We start from the raw sequence: 21,453 nt of genomic DNA, 5'->3' as shown, positions 1-21,453 counted from the left end.
TTTGTGCATGCCACGGTCTGGAGCGCCGCGCCACGCCGGCGCAGTGTACTGGTGGATCGAGGATATCGCTCGTCTCCGCGAGGCGTGCATCCATGCTCGGCGCCAGTACACCAGATCCCGCCGTAGACGGCGTTGGACGAAGACACGGTGGCTTGTCCGTACGAGGCCTACCGCGAAGCGCGGAGGCCCCTGCAACGAGCCATCAAGGAGGCGAAGAGGCGGACCTTGGACGAGCTTCTGGCCAGCCTCGACTCTAATCCCTGGAGGCGCCCTTACAAGACGGTATTGAACATACTCCGTCCATGGGCGCCTCCCTTAATGGAGAGCATGGAACCTCGGTTCCTGGAGGAGGTCGTCGGCACCCTGTTTCCGGGAGCAGCGAGCGAGGAATTTGGCAGCTTTACCGAAGAGGAGGAGCCGGAGCCTCGACCGCTGAAAGAAGAACCACGGGTCACTGCGGTAAGTTGGAGCCCGGTATCTAGGGTCACCGAGGAAGAACTGGCCGGGGCCGCCGTGAGAATCGGAGCGCGGAAAGCTCTGGTTCCCGATGGGGTCCCGGCCCGCCTCTGGAAGCACGACGCCGGGGTCTTGGCCCCGAGACTAATGCGTCTGTTCGACGGATGATTGTCTCGAGGTGAATTCCCCACTTCGTGGAAGGAGGGGCGGATGGTCCTGCTGCCGAAGCCGGGGCGCTCTCCGGACTCGCCTTCCGCCTTCCGGCCGGTGTGCCTTGCGGATAAGGCGGGCAAGAAGCTGGAGAGAGGATGATTGCCCGTCTGGAGTCGCATTTGTCCCGGAGCGTGCCCGGACTGCACGATGACCAGTTCGGTTTCCGGAGGGGGAGGTCTACGAACGACGCTGTCGCCCGTGTCCGCTGCCTTGTCGAGGGAGCCGTGCAGCGTGGTTACGTGGCGTTGGCAGTGTCGCTGGACCTGGTCAACGCCTTCAACAGCATCCTCTGGGACAGGATATGCCGGGCTCTCGAATTTCATCGGATACCCGCGTACCTGCGTCATGTGGTCCTGGTCCTGGTCCGGAGTATTGTCTGCAGCGTCCCGGGCGGAGGGTTGACCGGGAGGGCTGTACACCGCGGGGTCCCGCAAGGTTCGGTGTTGGGCCCGTTGCTGTGGAACATCGCGTACGACGCGGTGCTTCGGACGCCGATGCCTCCGAACTCGGCACTGGCGTGCTATGCCGACAACACGTTGATGCTGGTCTGGGGCACAGCATGGGGTAGAGCCGTCCGCCTGGCGGAGCTTTCGGTGGCCTGCGTGGTCGCCGAAATCAAGGGATTGGGACTGAGTGTGTCCCCTGAGAAGTCCGAGGCAATGTGGTTTTGTCGCAAGGCCGATCACGGGACGCCTCCAGCGGGTTATCTCCTGAGGTTGGAGCGGGCTGAGATCAGGGTCGGAACCAGCATGAAGTATCAGGGCCTGACCCTAGACAGCCACTGGACCGTCGGCGCTAACTCGAGCGCCTGACGCCGTCTGTTGAGGCGACGGCGAACGCCTCAGGACGTCTGCTGCCTCGGCTGGGCGGACCCGACGTCGGAGTGCGCCGGCTGTACGCCGGCAAGGTGCGATCGAGGCTCCTCTACGAAGCTCCGATCTGGGCGGAGGACCTGATGACCAACCGTCGCAGTCTCCTAGTGGTCAGGAGGCTGCACAGGACGGCGGCCATCAGGGTAGTAACAGGCTTCCGCACCATTTCGGCGGCGGCAGCGGCGGTGCCCGCCGGATTTCCCCCGTTCGAACTGCAGGCCCTGAGGTGTCGTGAGATTTATCTCCCAACTCGGGGTCTGTCAGGTGGGGCGGGCTCGGTGGGCGCCGACGTCAGGATTAGGCGACAGATGGCAAGACAGATGGCGCGCCAGCATCGTCACGAGAGTGGGTGCGCAGGGTGCTAAGCGTCCTCGGGGCCGTCTTTCCAAACTGGGACGTTTGGTTGGACGGCGGCGGGCCTCCCCTGACCTACAGAGTGTCGCAGGTGCTCACCGGACACGGTTGCTGCGGTGACTATCTGCACCAAGTAGGGGAGATAGCGACCGCGCACTGCCAACATTGCGATGCGAGCGTGGATTCGGTGCAGCACACGCTGGAATACTGCCCGGCGTGGGTGCGGCCGCGCCACGACCTCATCGTGGAAATCGGTTGTGATCTATCGCCGCCGACGATCCTCGAGGCATTGTCCGTAAGCCAGAGAAGGAGGAGGGCCGTGACCTCCTTCTTTGAGCAAGTCATGCTTCGAAAAGAGGCAGCGGGGAGGGTGAGGGTGCGGTACTCTCACCCTGAGAGGATTGAACGGCGAGGGCGTGGCATAGGCCATGGACACGATTCGGTGAGACGCACTAGGTCCGCCGCGTCCCTCGGTGGGGTGCAAGCTTAGGCGCTGGCAGCTCAGCGCCCTGGGGCCGCAAAGAAGCCCGGTAGGGGAACCGGACTGCCTGGCACGGCGGCTCCGGCGACGGGGCGCGGTGTGATGTGGCCGCACATCACTCCATTAGGGGACGTATTGAGCGCGGAAGGGGGGCACGGTGTATCGCTTTCACCAGTTCCCGGCCTCCTCTCGATCGCAGCCGGGACGGTTATCGTGGAGGTTTTAGTCGGTTGGAGTCTGGCACTACCACACCGCTTTTCCCCAGAAGCGACCTGGTGTCCGTGCGGATTTCCTCCACGTTAATAAAAAAAGAAAAAAAATAAAAAGTTAGTTTCAATAGTGTTATATTGTGTGTTCTATTTCTTTTATGTTCATTTAGATTATTAGTAGTTTGGTTCGAAATATGTATGCATGTATGTTTCGTAATCTAGTTTTCATATATAGTTCTTTAAATTTACTGAAATGTTGGCTAGTCTTAATTATGTATTTTATTTTATGTTTACTAGATTACTAATTCTTTGATTTAATAGTGTAGAACACACACAGACATATATATATTTCTGACAGTGTGGTTTTCATATAAAATTCTTTAATAATGTAGTATTGTATATTTTAGGTTATGTATTCGTTAGAATGTTAATTATTTGATTTCATATATACATAAATGATTTTGTAATGTGATAATTTTGGATTTCTTACATAGCATTGACAGTTTTATTTCTAATGTTTACTAGGTTATTATTTGTTTAATGTGATTTACATATATGTTTATACTTGACGGTAGAATTTCTGTATGTAAATCTTCAAGTTTGTTATGGTGTTAATTGTTCTTAATCGCTTGATTTGTTAACAGGTTTGCTTAGTCGTTAATATTTTATCTATTTTATTCCTTGTATTTGTTAATTAAAAATATGTATTCCTGTTGTATCAATTATTTCCTTTCTGTAGTCATTCTTATTTTTGAATCATCAGGGCAGTTTACGGCTTGTACTGTTTATTAATTAGTTTCTTCAATCATTTTACATATTTTATACTTGTAGATTAATCAAAATGTGTCCTCCTATTGTTCCGTTTATTCTCCCTTACTATTACGTAGTATGTGATTGTTCTTATTTCTTGATTTATTTGTTCGGTTCGCGACTCGTTCAATTCAGTAGTTAGTTTTATTCAATGATTTTTAATTCTTCCTTTTTTTTATTTTCTTATTTTGTATTTTACATATTCCATCTTCGTTAGTTGATTGCCGTATATCTTCCCCTTGTTGCTTTTCCTTTATTTTGCTAATTTGTCGTATATAATCCTTCTTATTCTTGATTTATTTGATCGGCTCACGTCTAGTGTAGTTTATTAATCGATATTATTTATTTTATTTTATACTAATTGTTATTGGTTAGGTTTTCGAATCGTACTGTGACATTTCCATCAGTTTACTAATCGATTTTATTTATTTTATTTTATCTTAAGTGTTATTGGTTAAGTTTTCGAATCAAGGTTTATTCTTCGCCGAGTTGTCGAATCATAGGTTATTCTTGCTTAATTGTTAGGTTGTGTAGCAATTTATTAATTAGTTTGTTCAAATCGCTAGTCGGTTATTGGTAGGCTTATTGAATGTTATATACATATTGTAATTTCGACCAATCGCGAAGAGACGCAATCGTGAGGAGAGGCGTCAACGGGAGTCGTAAATTCCCGTTACGATTATAATAATCGACAGCACGAGTAGATCGATCCCCTGATTTCCGTTAAGATAATAGGGGTGAGAATAGGGGTTTTATTTCCAACACTTAAGTTACACTGTTGAGTAGATACAATTCCGATATGACACATTGGCGCACGAAGATAATATAGATGTACAATAGAACAAGGCTGTTATAGTTGAATTTAGTATGTTAATTTACATAGCGTTAGATTTAGATGTTAGACTTCGACGTTGAAAGTTGACCCTTCTAACGGTGTAGAAGCAGTAGTTGACTTTTCTAACGGTGTAGAAGAAGTAGTTGATTTTCCCAGCGGTGTAGGACAAGTGGTTGACTTTCCCTGCGGTGTAGGACAAGTCGTTGACTTTCCCTGCGGTGTAGGACAAGTAAAGTTGGGTGACGATGCTGTGTAGGAGGAAAGCTAGCGATGGGTGTGTCTAGGGCGCGAGACCATCGGATTTGATCATGACATTTTGGACAGGAAAGTGAGGGCAGTATACATTGCTTCTGATTGGCCAAACGAAGGTTGGTGGATTAGGAAGATCTTAGCCGCCCTCGATAGAAAGTTGCTAGTAGGAAGCACCGTACGTGAGAAAAACTAGCTTTCCCTTGTCAAGCCGTAGTAGACAATAGTCGTTAAAAAGTAATAAAAAAAAGATATTTGTTCGGTCTGAAGGACCTTAGCTAGCAAATTACTCGGATTTATGACGGGTCCTTAAGACTATTGAGGGTACGCAGTAAGGATGAGCGGATATCTGGTGTCCGTCTGCCCGCGGTGAATGGCCTGAATACTCCGCATTCGCTGCCAAATACAGCGCGCATCAGCCAGTTAGCGCTATTTCAACTTACGTCCCTCCCATATTCATTGTAATTGCAATTTTGCAGATTCTGTCTTAAATACTCAATTGAACGTTTCATTGGAGATATGTCGGCAATTCGATGCGCGTTTTACATTATATGCATTATGTGCTGTTTACATTATATCAACTCGAGTCGAGGTTAAATCCAATGTTATTGCAGTATGCATATTCAGCATTCAATATTCAATTAAACGCATCTCCGCTGCTATTGGTGGTATGTCGACAATTTCATGCGCGATATACTCCTCATTCGCTGCAAAATACCACGCCTTTCAACCGGTTTGCGCTGTGTCAACTCTGTTCTCTGTCAAATCAAGCGTAATTGCTGATTAGCATATTCTGTATTTAGTGTTCAGTTAAACGTATGTCCGTTTCCATTGGAGATATGTCCACAATTCGATGCGCGTTATAATCCACATTTGCGGCGAAATACAGCGCACTTGCACCTGTATACATTTTGTCAACTCGGGTCGAGTTCAAATCCAATGTTAATGCAGTACTGCATATCCAGGTTTCAATATTCAATTAAACGTACCTCCGCGGCCATTTGTGGTATGTCAGAAATTGGATGCGCGATATACTCCTAACTTGCTGCCAAATACAGCGCACACCAACCGGTTTGCGCAATGTCAGCTCTGTGTCCTGTAAAAAACCATTGTATTTGCAGTTTGGCATATTTTGGCTTAAGTATCCAATTGAACGCCTCTCAGCTGCTATTGGTGATATGTCGACAATTTGATGCGCGTTATACTCCACATTTGGTGCCAAATACAGCGCCCTTGAGCTAGTTTGCGCTATGTCAAATCTGTGCTCTGTCAAATCCAGCGCAATTGCAATTTTGCTGATTCTGCCTTAAATATTGAATTGAACGCTTCCCCGTTTCCATAGGAGATATGTGGACAATTCGGTGAGCGGTCTACTCCAAATTTGCTGCCAAATACAGCGCACATCAACCGGTTTGTGCAATGTCAACTCTGTGTGCTCTGAAATCCATAGTGATTACAGTGTAGCATATTTAGCAGTAAGCATTCATTTGAACGTATCTCCGTTTATATTGGAGATATGTCGACAATTCTATGCGCGTTCTACTCCATATTTGCTGCTAAATACAGCTTGTATCACACGGTTTTTACTATGTCAACCCAGGTTCCTGCGAAATCGTTTGCAATTGCAGTTTTGCATATTTAGGCTTAAGTATTCCAACTAAACGTATCTCCGCTGTTCTTGGTGGTATGTCGACGAACCAATGCGCGTTATACTCCTCATTTGCTGCCAAATACAGCGCGCATCAGCAGGTTTTTGCTATGTCAATTCTGGTCTATCGCCAACTCACTGTCATTGCAGTTCTGCATATTAAGGATTAAGTATTCAATTCAACGTATCTCCGCTGCTATTGGTGGTATGTGGACAATTCGATGAGAGTTGTACTCCTCATTTACTGCCAAATGTAGCGCACGTGCTCCTGTTTACGCTATGTCAACTCTGATCGATGTCAAATAACAGTGATATTACAGTTCGGCGTATTCAGGCTTGAATATTCATTTGAATGTATCTCTGTTTAATTGCTGATATATCGACAATTTGATGAGCGTATTACTACACATTTCCTGCCATATACAGCGCGCATCAGTCGGTTTTTGCTATATCAACCCCGGTCACTGCCAAATCCTTTGTATTTTCAGTTTTCCACATTTAGGCTTTAGTATTCAATTAAGCGTATCTCCGCTGCTATTGGTGGTATGTCGACAATTCGATGCGGATTATAATCCACATTTGCTGCCAAATACAGCGGTCCTGCTCCTGTTTACATTATGTCAACTCGGGTCGAGGTCAAATCCAATGTTGACTCTATTCCCTGTCAAATTTAGCGTAGTTACTGCTTTACAGATTCTGTCTTAAATATTCAAATCAACATATCTCCGCTTCTATTTCAGATATGTCGACAATTCGATGTGTGTTATGCTGCATATTTGCTGCCAAATACTGCGTACATCGGCCGGTTTACGCTATATCAACTCCGGTCCCGTCCAAATCCAATGTATATGCAGTTGTTCATATTTTGGCTGAAATATTCAATTCACCGCAATTAGAGGTATGTCGGCAATTCGAAGCGCATTATACTCTTCATGCTCTTGAACGCCTTCAGGTATTTCGTCTGTCAGCTATTTGTACTTTCTATATAGCCCATAGATACGTTAATAATTTCTTATAAGTGTCTACAAGACAGATCAATTATTGTATTCAGAAAGGTGTTGTTCCATTTGGAGGAATGCGGTTGATCTTTTTTCGTTGCTGAACAATTTCTGCGACACACCCGTCAAGATAGGTTTTCGCGTGTTTAGGACAGATGTCGTACTTTTAGTCGAAAGTGATTCCACGCTGTGTCAGTGGAAGCTAAATCGATTAAATTGCCGCTCTTAACGTTCAAAATACAGGAAGGATTTGTTAATATGGATAACGTGGCTGAAACATCTCAAGGCAAATTTTTTAATTGTTAATGAAAAGCTTCGTAATTCAAGCACATTTGTATATACCATTTACTCGCCTTCTCTTATTTCATGTTCGTGTTAACCTCAAGATATAGAATCAGTATAAAAGAAAGAGTAACACTTATCTTGGAGCTGAGTGGAGTAAAGAAAGGTTAATCGAAGGATTGTGACGAATAAAAGCTGAATAAAGCGGCAAACCTGATGCGGTGCGATATTGGAATTCCAATATTATGTATTAGAATTCTAGGACGGTGACATCGAACTAACAATACTGCGAAAATTCGATTATAACCTGGGAGCAAGCGTGCATAATCATTTTCTCTGTCTATGATTGTATTACATCTGTTAATAATAATATAATATGCAATTTCTTGTTCATCTCTTTATCTCGTCAGATCTCGTAGGGGAAGAAAATGAAAATAGTCTACGCGTTGTAGACCCATTCTTAAACTATAGCAACGTAACTATTTCCCGTTCAAAATCTGGCCAAAATCTCCGAAGATTGGCTCTTGGCGGAGCAACGTCGCGACCCCCAAATCACCGAAATCGTTGATAAGTTGCGGAACGACGAGCTTGCGGACGACGTCGCGAATACGTACGAATTACGATCCGGCACCCTGTACCGTAAGATACAAAGGAGAGGCAGAACTCTCTGCTTGTCCATTGTCCCAAGAGGCTTTAGGTGGTCCGTGATCAACCATGTGCACCAGTCAATTATGCACTTAGGATGGGATAAAACGCTCGAGAAACTGTACGAGTATTATTGGTTCGAGGGAATGGCGAAATACGTTCGCAAATTCGTTGAGAACTGTCATGCTTGTCGAGTTTCAAAGGCTAGTTCAGGCAAAACACAAGCCGAACTACATCCTATATCTAAGACCAGCATACCTTGGCACACGGTTCACATGGATATCACGGGAAAACAAGTCTACTACAAAGATTAACAAATAATAAGTCTAGTGAATAATAAGCTTAACAAATAATAAAGTTAGTGGAAAATAAATCGAACGAATAATAAGTTTAACAAATAATAAAGTTAGTGGATAATAAGTTGAACGATTAATAAGTCTAACAAATAATAAAACTAATGAATAATACGTTTAACGGATAGTAAGTTCAATGAATAATATGATTTACAAACAATAAGTTAATAATCGTTATAAACAATAATTTTGAGTTCAAACGAATCCACGATCGACGGGATGACTCCTTACTAAGCGTAAACTGATCTTAAGCACAGAAACACGACGTGTCACTCTCCAAAGCAGTCACAAGACGAATGCCAGCCTCGTCGAGATTTTTCTCGCTGTACAATTGCATTTGTTTTTTTATACCCGTTTGGAAGCATTGAGAAGGTTCCAAACGCCCTTGTTAGGCAGACTCGTTGGATGCATCGAGAAAGTTCCAAACGCCGTTGTTAGGCAGACTCGTTGGAAGCATCGAGAAAATTCCAAACGCCGTTGTTAGGCAGTTTCTGCCTGAGTACATCCCGTGACAGTGGCTACGTTCGGCGACCAATTGTCGCCTCGAACCCAATCTTGATATCACAAATCTCGAACAATTACAGCTATGATAACATCCAGGCTAGACTACTAGAAGATGTTCCAAAAATTTCCAAGGAACGGCTTCGGCTTTCCTTTCATCTTCGACACGGCCATTCTGACTGTCACACGTCCTCGTGTGTAGCTAAAATACAGAGTTTTTTTTTAACATTAGACTCGTTGTAACTGATATTATCTACCATTCAGTTAAATGTTCCAAATACGTCAAGGGTCCAGTTCGACAACAAGATTTTATTCGAAGGTTTAACAAGCAAGGAAATGAAACAGAACTCAAATTGGTAGTGTCATAGTTTGTATTTCGAAGTGCTAGTTGCATTCCGTGAGTCACCAGTCAGACCGCAACGACACGACAGATCATTTTCGATTTCGTACACGGGTGAATCTCAGATTGTTGGATCGTGTTACCACGTTGGGCGTATTACGAAGGCGCAGAGTGTCTCACTGGACGTATTACGAAGGCGCAAAGTGTCCCACTGGACGTATTAGGAAGGCGCAGAGTGTCCCACTGGACGTATTACGAAGGCGCAGAGTGTCCCACTGGACATATTACGAAGGCGCAGAGTGTCCCACTGGACATATTACGAAGGCGCAGAGCACCACACTGGATGCACGGCCACAACGTGGTATTAATGATCCTCTGAGGTCCGTGTACTCGCATCGTTATTATCACCGTCGCTGTCATCGCCGCAGACGTCCAACTCAGCAGGAACGCAACTATTTGGCATTTTTCTTAGTTTGTCATGACTGTCCTTGTATGTCCGTTTACCGTGTAAGGTCTTTAAAGTATATCGGTCCCCTTCCAAAATCTCTGCTATCACGAATGGACCCCTGAATTTCGGGTCCAACTTCGTTTGGTTCCTTTCCTAATTTTTTCGTAACACAAAGTCACCAAGGTTAAACCCAACTACCTTGGCTTTCGTTTTGTCGAACCTGTCTTTATCATAGCTAGCGCAATTCTCCATGTTCTGTATCGCCTGTTGTCTTACATGGGAGATATCTACTTCTCTTTCTTTGATGTTGTCGGGTACGGGCAAGCTGTGGGGTCTCGCTGTTTTACCAATTATTAGTTCCAATGGGCTCGACTTAATCACGCGGTTGGGTGTACAATTTAAAGCCAGTTGTGTTTCCCCGATCGCGTCTTGCCAAGACCGCCCGGTCGTTTCTATTGTTGTGAACATATTTTTTTTTAGCGTACCCATAATACGCTCTACCTGTCCATTAGCTCTACTAGCACCGGTTACCATTAAGTGGAGTTTAATGTGTCTATCTTGACAAAAGTCTTGAAATTCTTTGCCCTTAAAAGATCTTCCCTGGTCCGCTATTATCCAGCGAGGACTCCCGAATAAAAATATAGTATACTTAAGTGTTTTAACGATACTAAGGGAATCTATTTTACGAGTATGATGCAGATATACGAATTTAATGAAGACGTCGACCAAAACAATGACATATTCTTTCGAATCACTTTTACCGCTTAGTTTGTCCGTTATGTCCACGTGAACTGTATGCCAGGGTATGCTGGTCTTAGGTATAGGATGTAATTCAGCTTGTATTTTACCTGAACTAGCCTTCGAAACTCGACAAGCATGACAGTTCTCAACGAATTTACGAACATATTTCGCCATTCCCTCGAACCAATAATACTCGTACAGTTTCTCGAGCGTTTTATCCCATCCTAAGTGCATGATTGACTGGTGCACATGGTTGATCACGGACCACCTAAAGCCTCTTGGGACAATGGGCAAGCAGAGAGTTCTGCCTCCCCTTTGTATCTTACGGTACAGGGTGCCGGATCGTAATTCGTACGTATTCGCGACGTCGTCCGCAAGCTCGTCGTTCCGCAACTTATCGACGATTTCCGTAATTTGAGGATCGCGACGTTGCTCCGCCAAGAGCCAATCTTCGGAGATTTCGGCCAGATTGAGTTCTTTTTCGGCAATTTTGACGATCGTATGGTGATCCGAGTCTACGGGGTTCCGCGAAAAGAAATCGACGTGAGCCATTCGTCTGCCTTCCCGATACATAATGTCAAAGGTAAAAGTTTGTAGGTAAGCCCACCACCTGTAAATCCTGTCATTTAAATGCACCTTATTGCTGGATGCCTTCAAGGAATTGCAAACAGTGACAACAAGGAATTCTTGCCTGTGTAGATAGTGGCGAAAATGCTTGACGGCGTTTACGACTGCTAACGTTTCTAATTCATAGGAATGATATCTAGATTCCGTTGGGCTAGTCTTTTTGCTGTAATACTCTACTACTCTATTTTTACCTTCGACCTTTTGCATTAGGATAGCCCCGTAGCCTTCTGAACTAGCGTCGGTGTGTAGCTCTATTGGGTAATTGGGATCAAATATCATTAGCACCGATTCATCGGTCAGAATAGAAATTACTTTTTGCCTTATCTTTTCATGTTTATCCGTCCAATTTATGTTCTTGTTACCGGAAGTGAGTGCATACAAAGGTTTCATTACTTGTGAGAATTTTGGAACGAAACTTCGAAAATAAGAAGCTAGACCGATGAACTGCCGAAGCTGTGTAAAGGTCGTCGGTGCGGGTAAAGAGCTTAAGGCGTGTATTTTACCCGGGTTGGGGCGAACTTCTACGTTACAAATTACATAACCCAAATAGAGTACCGAGGTCGTTAGAAAAGAACATTTTGAAAAGTTGAAAGAGAATCCGGCTTTTACAAGGGTATCTAATACGATGTTCAATCGTTCTAGGGCTTGATCTACCGAGTCAGCGATAATTAAGACGTCATCCAAGTAAACTACGACGTATGAATAAGCAAGGTCGCCTAAGGCTTTGAAAATGGCTCTCTGGAAAACGGCTGGTGCATTTTTCAACCCAAACGGCATCGTTACATATTCGTACTGACCGTCGGGGGTGACGAACGCTGTATATTCAGTGGAGTTAGGGTGAATAGGGATCTGATGAAATCCACTGGCCATGTCAAAGCTAATGAAGTATCTCGCACTCTGCAATCTCACGATTTGATCAGCAATAAGGGGTAAGGGATACCGATCCGCGACCGTGTTTTTATTTAGCGCCCGGAAATCTACGCACAATCTGTCTGATCCGTCCTTCTTCTTCACGAGTAACATGGGGCTCGCGAACGGCGAATTACTAGGCTTTACAATTTTTGCCCTAATCAGTTCATTTATCCGCTCGCGCACTATTCTCCGCTCTTCCCCGCTAAGTCTGTAAGGACTTCTTTGTACGGTGTCATTAGGGTCAATCAACCGAATTTCTAACTGGCCCGTACTCACACGCGTCCGCGGGAAACCCGTAATAAATGACTCTTTGAATTTTTCGAGAACAGAGATCAATCGATTTTTGTCGTTACCAACTACATCAGTGTTGATCTCGTTAATGTTGACCGCATCTTCCGCGACTTTGCTACAGGCGTTAACCATTTTTGTCTTGCAAATATCGACGCTATTTCGTGTAATATTCACGTCAAAACCTTGACTCAAGATTTCACGACCAATCATGATATCTTATTTTATGTAGCTATCAGCAAGGACATGAAAAGTTATCTCCAGTGTAAAACCGTTAATAAATACAGTGGACAAGATCTGAAATGTACTGTTAACACAAGTATTTCCTATGCCTCGCATTACTACTACATCAGTCGTTCGTTTGCCAGAAAATTTCGAAGATATAGATTCTTTAATTAATGAGCATTCGGCTCCGGAATCGAAACAAAATGGGAACGACGCACCCAGATGACTTAAACTACCAGCTGGAGACTCCACCACGCAGGAGTCAACTCGACGTTTGTTCTTAGGGCCGGGTTTTCTCTTCTGCAGTAGCGGACAATCAGGTGCGATATGGCCCTACGCACGACACTTGAAGCAAACCACCTTGGACGATGCGGCGGGATCGGCGCCTGCGACTTCGGGGTTAAAGCGTGGTAATGAACATTTTCCGGGTTTAACATTCGGCTCAAGCTCCCTCCGCTTTTGCGCTAGCGTCTGAATTAACTCGCGCATAAATGCCATCTGTTCTTGTATCACTTTAAGTGGTTCTGATCCCACTTCTGATGTCGGGGAGAGATTGGAATCTTGGGCGCGCGACAACTCCCCACGTGAGCCATCCATTGTTCAACACAACCGAGACTATACTTTCACGTATACACAAGTCTACTACAAAGATCAACAAATAATAAGTCTAGTGAATAATAAGCTTAACAAATAACAAAGTTAGTGGAAAATAAATCTAACGAACAATAAGTTAAACAAATAAAAAAGTTAGTGGATAATAAGTTGAATGGTTAGTAAGTCTAACAAATAATAAAGCTAATGAATAATACGTTTAACGGATAGCAAGTTCAATGAATAATATGATTCACAAACAATAAGTCAATAATCGTTATAAACAATAATTCTGAGTTCAAACGAATCCACGATCAACGGGACGACTCCTCACCAAGCGCAGACCGATCCCAAGCACAGAAACACAACGTGTCACTCTCCAAAGCAGTCACAAGACGAATGCCAGCCTCGTCGAGATTTTTCTCGCTGTACAATTGCATTTGTTTTTCTATACCCGTTTGGAAGCATCGAGAAGGTTCCAAACGCCGTTGTTAGGCAGACTCGTTGGAAGCATCGAGAAAGTTCCAAACGCCGTTGTTAGGCAGACTCGTTGGAAGCATCGAGAAAATTCCAAACGCCGTTGTTAGGCAGTTTCTGCCTGAGTACATCCCGTGACCGTGACTACGTTCGGCGACCAATTGTCGCCTCGAACCCAATCTTGATATCACAAATCTCGAACAGTTACAGCTATGATAAAGTCCAGGCTGGACTACTAGAAGATGTTCCCAAAATTTCCAAGGAACGGCTTCGGCTTTCCTTTCATCTCCGATATATATATATGTCGGAGTGGCGTTGGGGTCAGGATTGTGGGTGTTTGGTGAGTCTTCATTGAAATTAGCCATCGTTGCGATATAATAAAGACACAGTTTATTAGCACAGGCACGGATGATACAAGTTTAACAATCGACTGTGGTGATTAGGCACCCGCGATACTAGTAACAATGGTCTCGGGTTCGATAACGAAACCGCGGTCAGAGGGATGATGGTTGAACGTGTTCGCGAAGTCTAAGTCCGCACAATAATTCGTAAGAACGTTACTTCCTTCAGTTGACGAGATCGCGTGAAAGAATGCCTTTTCCGTCCCGATGATGCCACAGAGGAAAACTATATCGGGGTGTGTCTAAGGGCACGAGATCATCGGATTCGTCGAGGATAGTCTTCGTTCAGGGAGTAAGGGAAATTGGCGTTGCTGCTAATTGGTCAATTTCCATATCGGTGGTTAGAAAAGATGCTAGCCGCCCTCGAGGGAAAGTTGCTAGTGGGAGACGCCGTTCGTTGAAAGAAATAGATCTCCCCTATCTTCCCGAGTTGGGACAAAGACTGTTTATCTGTTCGAAGGACTTTAGGTAACTAGATATTAGTGTTTATAACGGCCCTCGGGCTAGCTGGTCACGTACTGTGGAGAGACATCGACATCTGGCAATCATCTTTCTCGAAGAATAGGAACTGCGTGTGGCCACGGGACAGAGACCGTTGGAATGTTTACTGTCGTGTGTCGCCAGAGATATTTCTTTTAAGGAGAGCTATAGAATTACTTCATACCTTTGTTAGGCAAAACGTTCATCCCTTGACCGCGGGCACGTTGGCGACCGACTGTCGCCTCGAGCCCAAGCTCACTATCACAAATCTCGGACAATTACAATTAGGTTGAATAACTGCAATTGTTTAATTACAGCTATAGTAGGCTCTAGGTTACAATGTTGCGGGATTATCCAGCATTCCAGAGGCTCCGGTGTTCTTTCCTCTCCGACATATATATATATATATATATGTCGGAGATGAAAGGACATCGGAGTCCTCCCTTTGGAACCCCGGGAAAATCCCTTAACACCGTAATCTAGATTCTATCATAGGCGTAATTAAACAATTGTCGTCTTTCGATCCGATTGTATTTGTTCAAGATTTGTGATAATGAGCTTGGGCTCGAGGCGATAGCCAGTCGCCGAACGTAGCCGCGGTCACGGGATGAACGCTTTGCCTAACAAAGGTATGAAGTAATTCTATAGCTCTCCTTAAAAGAAATATCTCTGGCGACACGCGACAGTAAACATTCCAACGGTCTCTGTCCCGTGGCCACACGCAGTCCCTATTCTTCGAGTAAGATGATTGCCAGATGTCGATGTGTCTCCACAGTACGTGATCAGCTAGCCCGGGGGCCGTTATAAACACTAAGATCTAGTTACCTAAAGTCCTTCAAACAGATAAACAGTCTTTGTCCCAACTACGGGAAGATAGGGGAGATCTATTTCTTTCAACGAACGGCGTCTCCCACTAGCAACTTTCCTTCGAGGGCGGCTGGCATCTTTTCTAACCACCGATATGGAGATTGACCAATTAGCAGCAACGTTAATTTCCCTTACTTTCTGAACGAGGACTATCCTCGACGAATCCGATGATCTCGTGTCCTTAGACACACCCCATCATAGTTTTCCTCTGCAGCATCGTCGCGACGAAAAGTCATTCTCTCGCGAGATCGTATTAGCGACTCACTTAGCGTCTGTACGCTCGGTGGGTATTCACCGTTTTAACAAAGAGTCCGACTTAGATTTTGTGGGCACGTTCATCTATCACCCCGTCGACCGCGGATTCGTTATTGAACCTAGGATCATTATCATTAGTTTCTCGAGTGTCTAATTGCCACGGTTGCTTGTCCAATTCCATAATAATCGTATCTGCACTAGTCAATGTCTTCTCTATTGCTTATCGACAATGCGTAAACCAAACGACGATTCGTTTCACGCCCCAATCCTAATTCCAATGTGCACCCGACATATATATATATATATATATTGTTTAGACTCCGTCGTCGTCGTCGTCGTCGTCGCCGTCATTGTTGCCGCCGCCGTCGTCGTCGTCGTCGCTGTCGCCATCGCCGTTATTGTTGCTGCCGCCGCCGTCGTCGTCGTCGACGTCGTCGTCGTCGTCGTCGTTACCGTCATCATCGCCATCAACTTCTTTGTCATTATCTTCGTTATCGTCCACATTATTGGTGTCATCAGAATCGAGTACGCGACGACACTTAGCTTCAACCGGACAGCAATGCGGTGTACCACCTCCTACACCATTACAACCTATAAACTTACCACCTCCAAACATTCTTCCTCCTAATATATTATCGAGAATGACACAAATGCCACCAAGCGTAATATCGATTCCGACTACGCAGACAAGCGTGGTCAGTGTACCGAATGCATCAAACGTGCCAAATGTCCCAAACGTCCCACAGCCAAATGTAATACCATCTGTGATGATGTCCGCTCCACCACCAGTTCACAATGTTGCCTCGAATATGAATTCAATTCCAGCGCCCAATTTTAATATTCCACCTCCGAATGTACCACCCCCTTCCTTAATTCCAAACGCCAGACCGCCGCTTTCTTTAATGTCGTCCAGTTACCCTCTTCCTAATCAAGTCGCTCAGGTACCTATGGGACCACCTAATGTACAAGTGCCACCACCAGTGAGGCCATTGACTGATCTACAAGCCTCTGAACAGCTAGGTACGATATGTCGATTATTTTCATTTATTTCTTCGTTTCGGCGTATCGCCGCATGTTTATATTTACGAAGAACAAGTTATTTCTTGTAAAATGGATTACTTGTTCGCGCAGTCCAGAATATGTAAGTGTGCGTGCGTATGCGTATGCGCGCGCGCGATACGCCGAATACAAGACGCGTGGGCGAATACGAAACTTGCAAAAAGCAAATTCGTGCTGATCATTCGTGTAGACGAATACGTGTTCTACACTACAGAAACAAAAACAAAATCCAGAGCTTTTAGCGTTGTTACGCATGTCTGACAAAGGCTTCTAAGTGTGTCCCCTAGAGGCTGAGCAGCTGGCACGCATCGTCACTGACTGTGGGGATGAAATCGAATAAGAAGCACGAGAGAAGAATGCCCAAGATCCTAAATTATGGTAACTACTGTCCTCTCTGGTCCCCCATCTATAGTGTCTTTATACGTGTAGCGTTTGCACATATCACATTTTCTTTATTTCACCTTACGTATCGTTCGTTCGTCTTTTTTGTACAACATTGCTCTATTTCAAGCACTAGATACAGCATCTAGGTGTAATGTATTACAATGCTTGCTTTGTCTGTATCACTTCTCCGTTCTCTACTTCCTTTTTAATCAAATAGCGAAATCTTACCGATAATATTTGATAATAACGATACGTGAAATTGTAATTAAAATTTGACCAATAAGTTTTCTAATCATACATATATCGTGCGTCCAAAACGTGAATGTCTATCTTCATTTCTTATTTACAATTATTTATAATTACTATTTTATCCTCTGTAAAACAACATACGTTAGAGTATGTTCCCCTAATTAGTTTATAAAATATTCCTTTTATAAAACAAAGACAATACCTAAATTCTTCAATGTAATTGACGAATCAAAGGCGTGACATATTGGACGAACATACGAATATACGAGCTGTTTTCTTATAAAACACCTGTTATCTTCTATTCTTTCTTCTTATTCTTTTTTTTTCTTTTATTTTTTTCCCTCTTTATTGTGTCTCTTTTAATCTAAAGGAATTTAATTTAGGAGACTATGTTACTCGTCAGAAGTTTTAAGTTTTGTTTTAATCAAGGTTTCTGCACCAAAAGCAAAGTGCAGCCTATATGCAGTACAGGGGATTGGCAAAATTTCGCACCGAAAAATCCGTTAAGGAAAATAAAAACACCGGCGCGGAACTCTATTGTCCGGAAGAAGCTCTCAGCGATAATGACGATAGCGATCAAGGTCCTACCTCTAACAAGCATGTTTCACCACAAGGTATATATAATGTATATTTATTTTTGCATCGTGTCATCATCTACCGTTATTGATTATAATTATTTGTACATTAAACAGAAAAGAAACGAGAGAGAGAGCGATAACAATTCTACAGATCGATCAAAGGAAGACAACAAGGAAGAACGTAAACGAAAAAGACGTAGCCGATGGGGTGATCCAGATAATAAGGTGCCTGTAGCAGAAATGAACACGTTAACCAGCCATAATAAACAGCAAAGTAGTAGTGGCTTTTCACAGCCAGGTATCGCGATTCCTGGACAAATTGGACAACCGGCTGTTATAATTCCATCACCAAAAGTGCAACGTACGGAAACAAAGAACCCTATGTTAACTAAAATATCAAGGAACGATCCAGCCTTGATACAATATGCACGACAAACTTTGGGGACGTTAGATCTCACTGAAGAGCAAAGGAAAAAAGCCGAAGATCATTACAAGGTGACAAGATTGTTTATTTTAAAATTGTTTTATTTCAAGCGTTCATTTAAGATTTAAGATTAAGATCGAGCTTAGTACTTTGTTAATTCAACTATGTGTAATTTCTGCCAACTCACTCACCGTTTATTCTAACCTTCATTCAGATAAATCTTCTCTACCAAAACTTATTAAGAAAAAGAGAAGAAGTAAGACGTTTAGAAGCAAAGGGTAAGCACAAATACGAATACGACAGTGACGAAGAGACGGAAGGTGGTACTTGGGAACACAAACTCAAATCTGCCGAAATGGAGGCTACTCAAATGTGGGCTGAAGAATTGACGGCCCAAGCAGAAGGAAAGCATCATATTGGTGATATCTTGCCACCGGATGAACTTAAAAAATTTATGGAACAATATAACGCAGTTAATCAAGGGAAGGAACCTGACCTTAGCGATTACAAGGAGTACAAACTAAAAGAAGATAACATCGGTACGCAGCCTGCCTTTCTTTGCGCGTCCATGTATTTACATATATTAAAATATATATGTATCTTTTTGTCAGTAAGTTATGTTTGACAACCAAATTAACGAAGTTTGCAATTCTTTAGGATTTCACATGCTACAAAAACTTGGTTGGAGCGAAGGACAAGGATTAGGTAGCGAAGGCAATGGTCGCATCGAACCTATTAATAAGTAAGTAGTTCCTGACTGATTGTACTTATTATATTCGCGTTAATTTCACATATAAACATATAATACATGTGAATTATTTTTATGATAGAAGTTTACCGTATTATTGAATTTCCTTAGCATTTTATTTGATCTATCTGTGACCATTTCCTACTTCATTTATTAATACCAATATCTTCGATGTTGTACCGACATTTCTCATTTTTCTATAGAGCAACCAATAGATTCGACAGTGCTGGTTTAGGTTCCGAAAGACCGGATGGTGTATCCAGGGACGACGATGAATTCGATGCCTACAGAAAGAGAATGATGCTTGCCTACAGATTTAGGCCTAATCCTTTGGTAATTTTGTCAAACATCTAAAAAATTTCGCAATACCAAAGTTATGTTTCATATACTTAACCACTAATCAAATGTTTATTTTTCTTCCTTTTATTTTTAGAACAATCCTCGAAGACCTTATTATTGAGAAGAAGGTGACATTAGTAGATCGTATTCGAGGTATTATATATCGTGATGTTCCATTTAGTTGGGAGATAAATTGTCATTATTTTGTATATTTGACATACTATACTGAACGTACAGATTACAGTTACAGTTATAGTGACATAATAAATGAAATCCCAATCTTGTTTCTATTTCTATAGATGTTTACTCTGTTTTTCTTATTGTATGTATGTACGATTATGAATGCTCATTAGAATTATTAAATGAAATATGAACTGTGAATGTTTTGTTACATATATTATTTGTACGTAGGTTTCATATTTGATGCACCGTGCGATATGTATTAGATTGTAATAGCATCGATTAAGTACAGAGTAGACGTAACATAATTATATGGGACTTCGTGTCTCACAAATTCCAACTGAATACCAACTTCAAAAAAATTAGAGTATTTCCTATTACATTGGACAAGCGTGCTTAAGCGCTTCTACATTGATCGATCTGATTGATACATTGCCCTAACATAGGGAATATATCACGCCTCACAGGTCACATGGTCCCCCAAACATGGGACACGTAAAAACAGCGACAGGTATCAGCTCTATCCTGTATTCAGTCCGTGACAAAGCATTCCGGTTAATTTGTGTCGATAAGTGAAACAATTTTACCGATCTACATACATACATATATGACGATACCTATGTATACTTGAATTTATAATGTACTCTTTCCTTTCCCCTCTGCTTTCTTCCTCTCTTCATTTTTATACTACGATCTACCTCATTGCCAGTCTGTCGGTTTACTAATTTTCTTGTACATCTTCTTTCCGATCGTATCTTGTTACTTTTTCCTTTATCGCATTTACCGAATTACTGTATTGCATTCTTTTTTTCGATTTTGATTAGATTCGTTATTTAATCTTTTCCATTTCTTCATTCTCGTCGTTGTCGTTGGAATTTTAATGCATATTTCACATCGATGCGCCCTGATAATCATGGAATGCACATTTCACAGTAATACCGAGTATGCCTGTTCTCGTTTCTTGATCAACAATTGTATCGACGTCTCCATCAAGGTGAAAAGTCTGACACGTTCTCTTAGAATGTAAGATCATGACATTCTCGAAATATTTCACACAAGTTCTCTTAGATTCGCAAAATAATGTTTTGATTTGTTTGTAATTTCACACGAAGAGTATAGATACGAGATAGAAGCTCAGCTATAAATAACTGACGACATTTATCTTATTTAAAAGCAATTTTCACCTTTGAATTAGCTCACCTTAATAATAGTTATTTCCTTAATCTTCATTTTACGTTTAAGTTATGTAATTTTAATCCTCGTTCCAACTGCGCTCTGACACATTTTAATTAAAAGATAAATAATGATTTATAAAAAGATGATTTATAATCATTACGAAGAAAATGAAAGTTATCAATACGTTAGATGCAAATATATTAAATATTAGATAGATATCGATGCGATATAGATATGTATTTACAAATTAATATATCATACGCAGGTAATGTTCGGTTTATTCCTGCTTATTTTTCAATCAACTGTAATCGATATTGTCAGAAAGTCAAAAGTAGAAGTAAAATGGCTGTTGGAACTGTTGAAAGTTTGGAAGCATGAAGAACGGCAGCAGTAAGAATTAAAACAGTATTTATGGTGTATGTAGTAGTAGCATAGAATGACGGAATATCTCGTACTATAGATGCACTCAAATAAGCGAAGGGGCAAGACAATGATGGGGACTGACAGTCGTATTCGCGTATGGTCACATACATGTATGTCTTCGTTTTATAAGTGACGTCATCTTGTTCCTGCGATAGGAACTTCTCCTGGTGACGCTGGCAACGACATCAGTCAAGAAGGGGTAGAGTGGTAGGTAGGGTGAGAAAGAGAAGGGCAACGCAAAGGAAGGGGAAGAAGAAGTTGCAACGAAACGGAACAGTACGAATTCAAACGGATCGAACCGTTTCAGATCGGATCATAGCCTTACAGAGGGAAAG

The 21,453-nt window shown here is 42.9% G+C and overlaps 1 pseudogene; it reads left to right on the top strand.

Annotated features, from left to right (window-relative positions):
* The first annotated feature begins 1,624 nt into the window (after positions 1-1,624).
* Positions 1,625-19,629, top strand: LOC138189376 (SURP and G-patch domain-containing protein 1-like; annotated as a pseudogene).
* Positions 19,630-21,453: the final 1,824 nt, after the last annotated feature.

Source organism: Bombus flavifrons, unplaced genomic scaffold (assembly GCF_040668555.2).
Source record: "Bombus flavifrons isolate JBK064 unplaced genomic scaffold, iyBomFlav1_principal scaffold0031, whole genome shotgun sequence".
In the NCBI taxonomy this organism is placed as follows: Eukaryota; Metazoa; Arthropoda; class Insecta; order Hymenoptera; family Apidae; genus Bombus; species Bombus flavifrons.
Note: the sequence above shows the minus strand (reverse complement) of the source record. Positions and strands in the feature narration are given on the sequence as shown.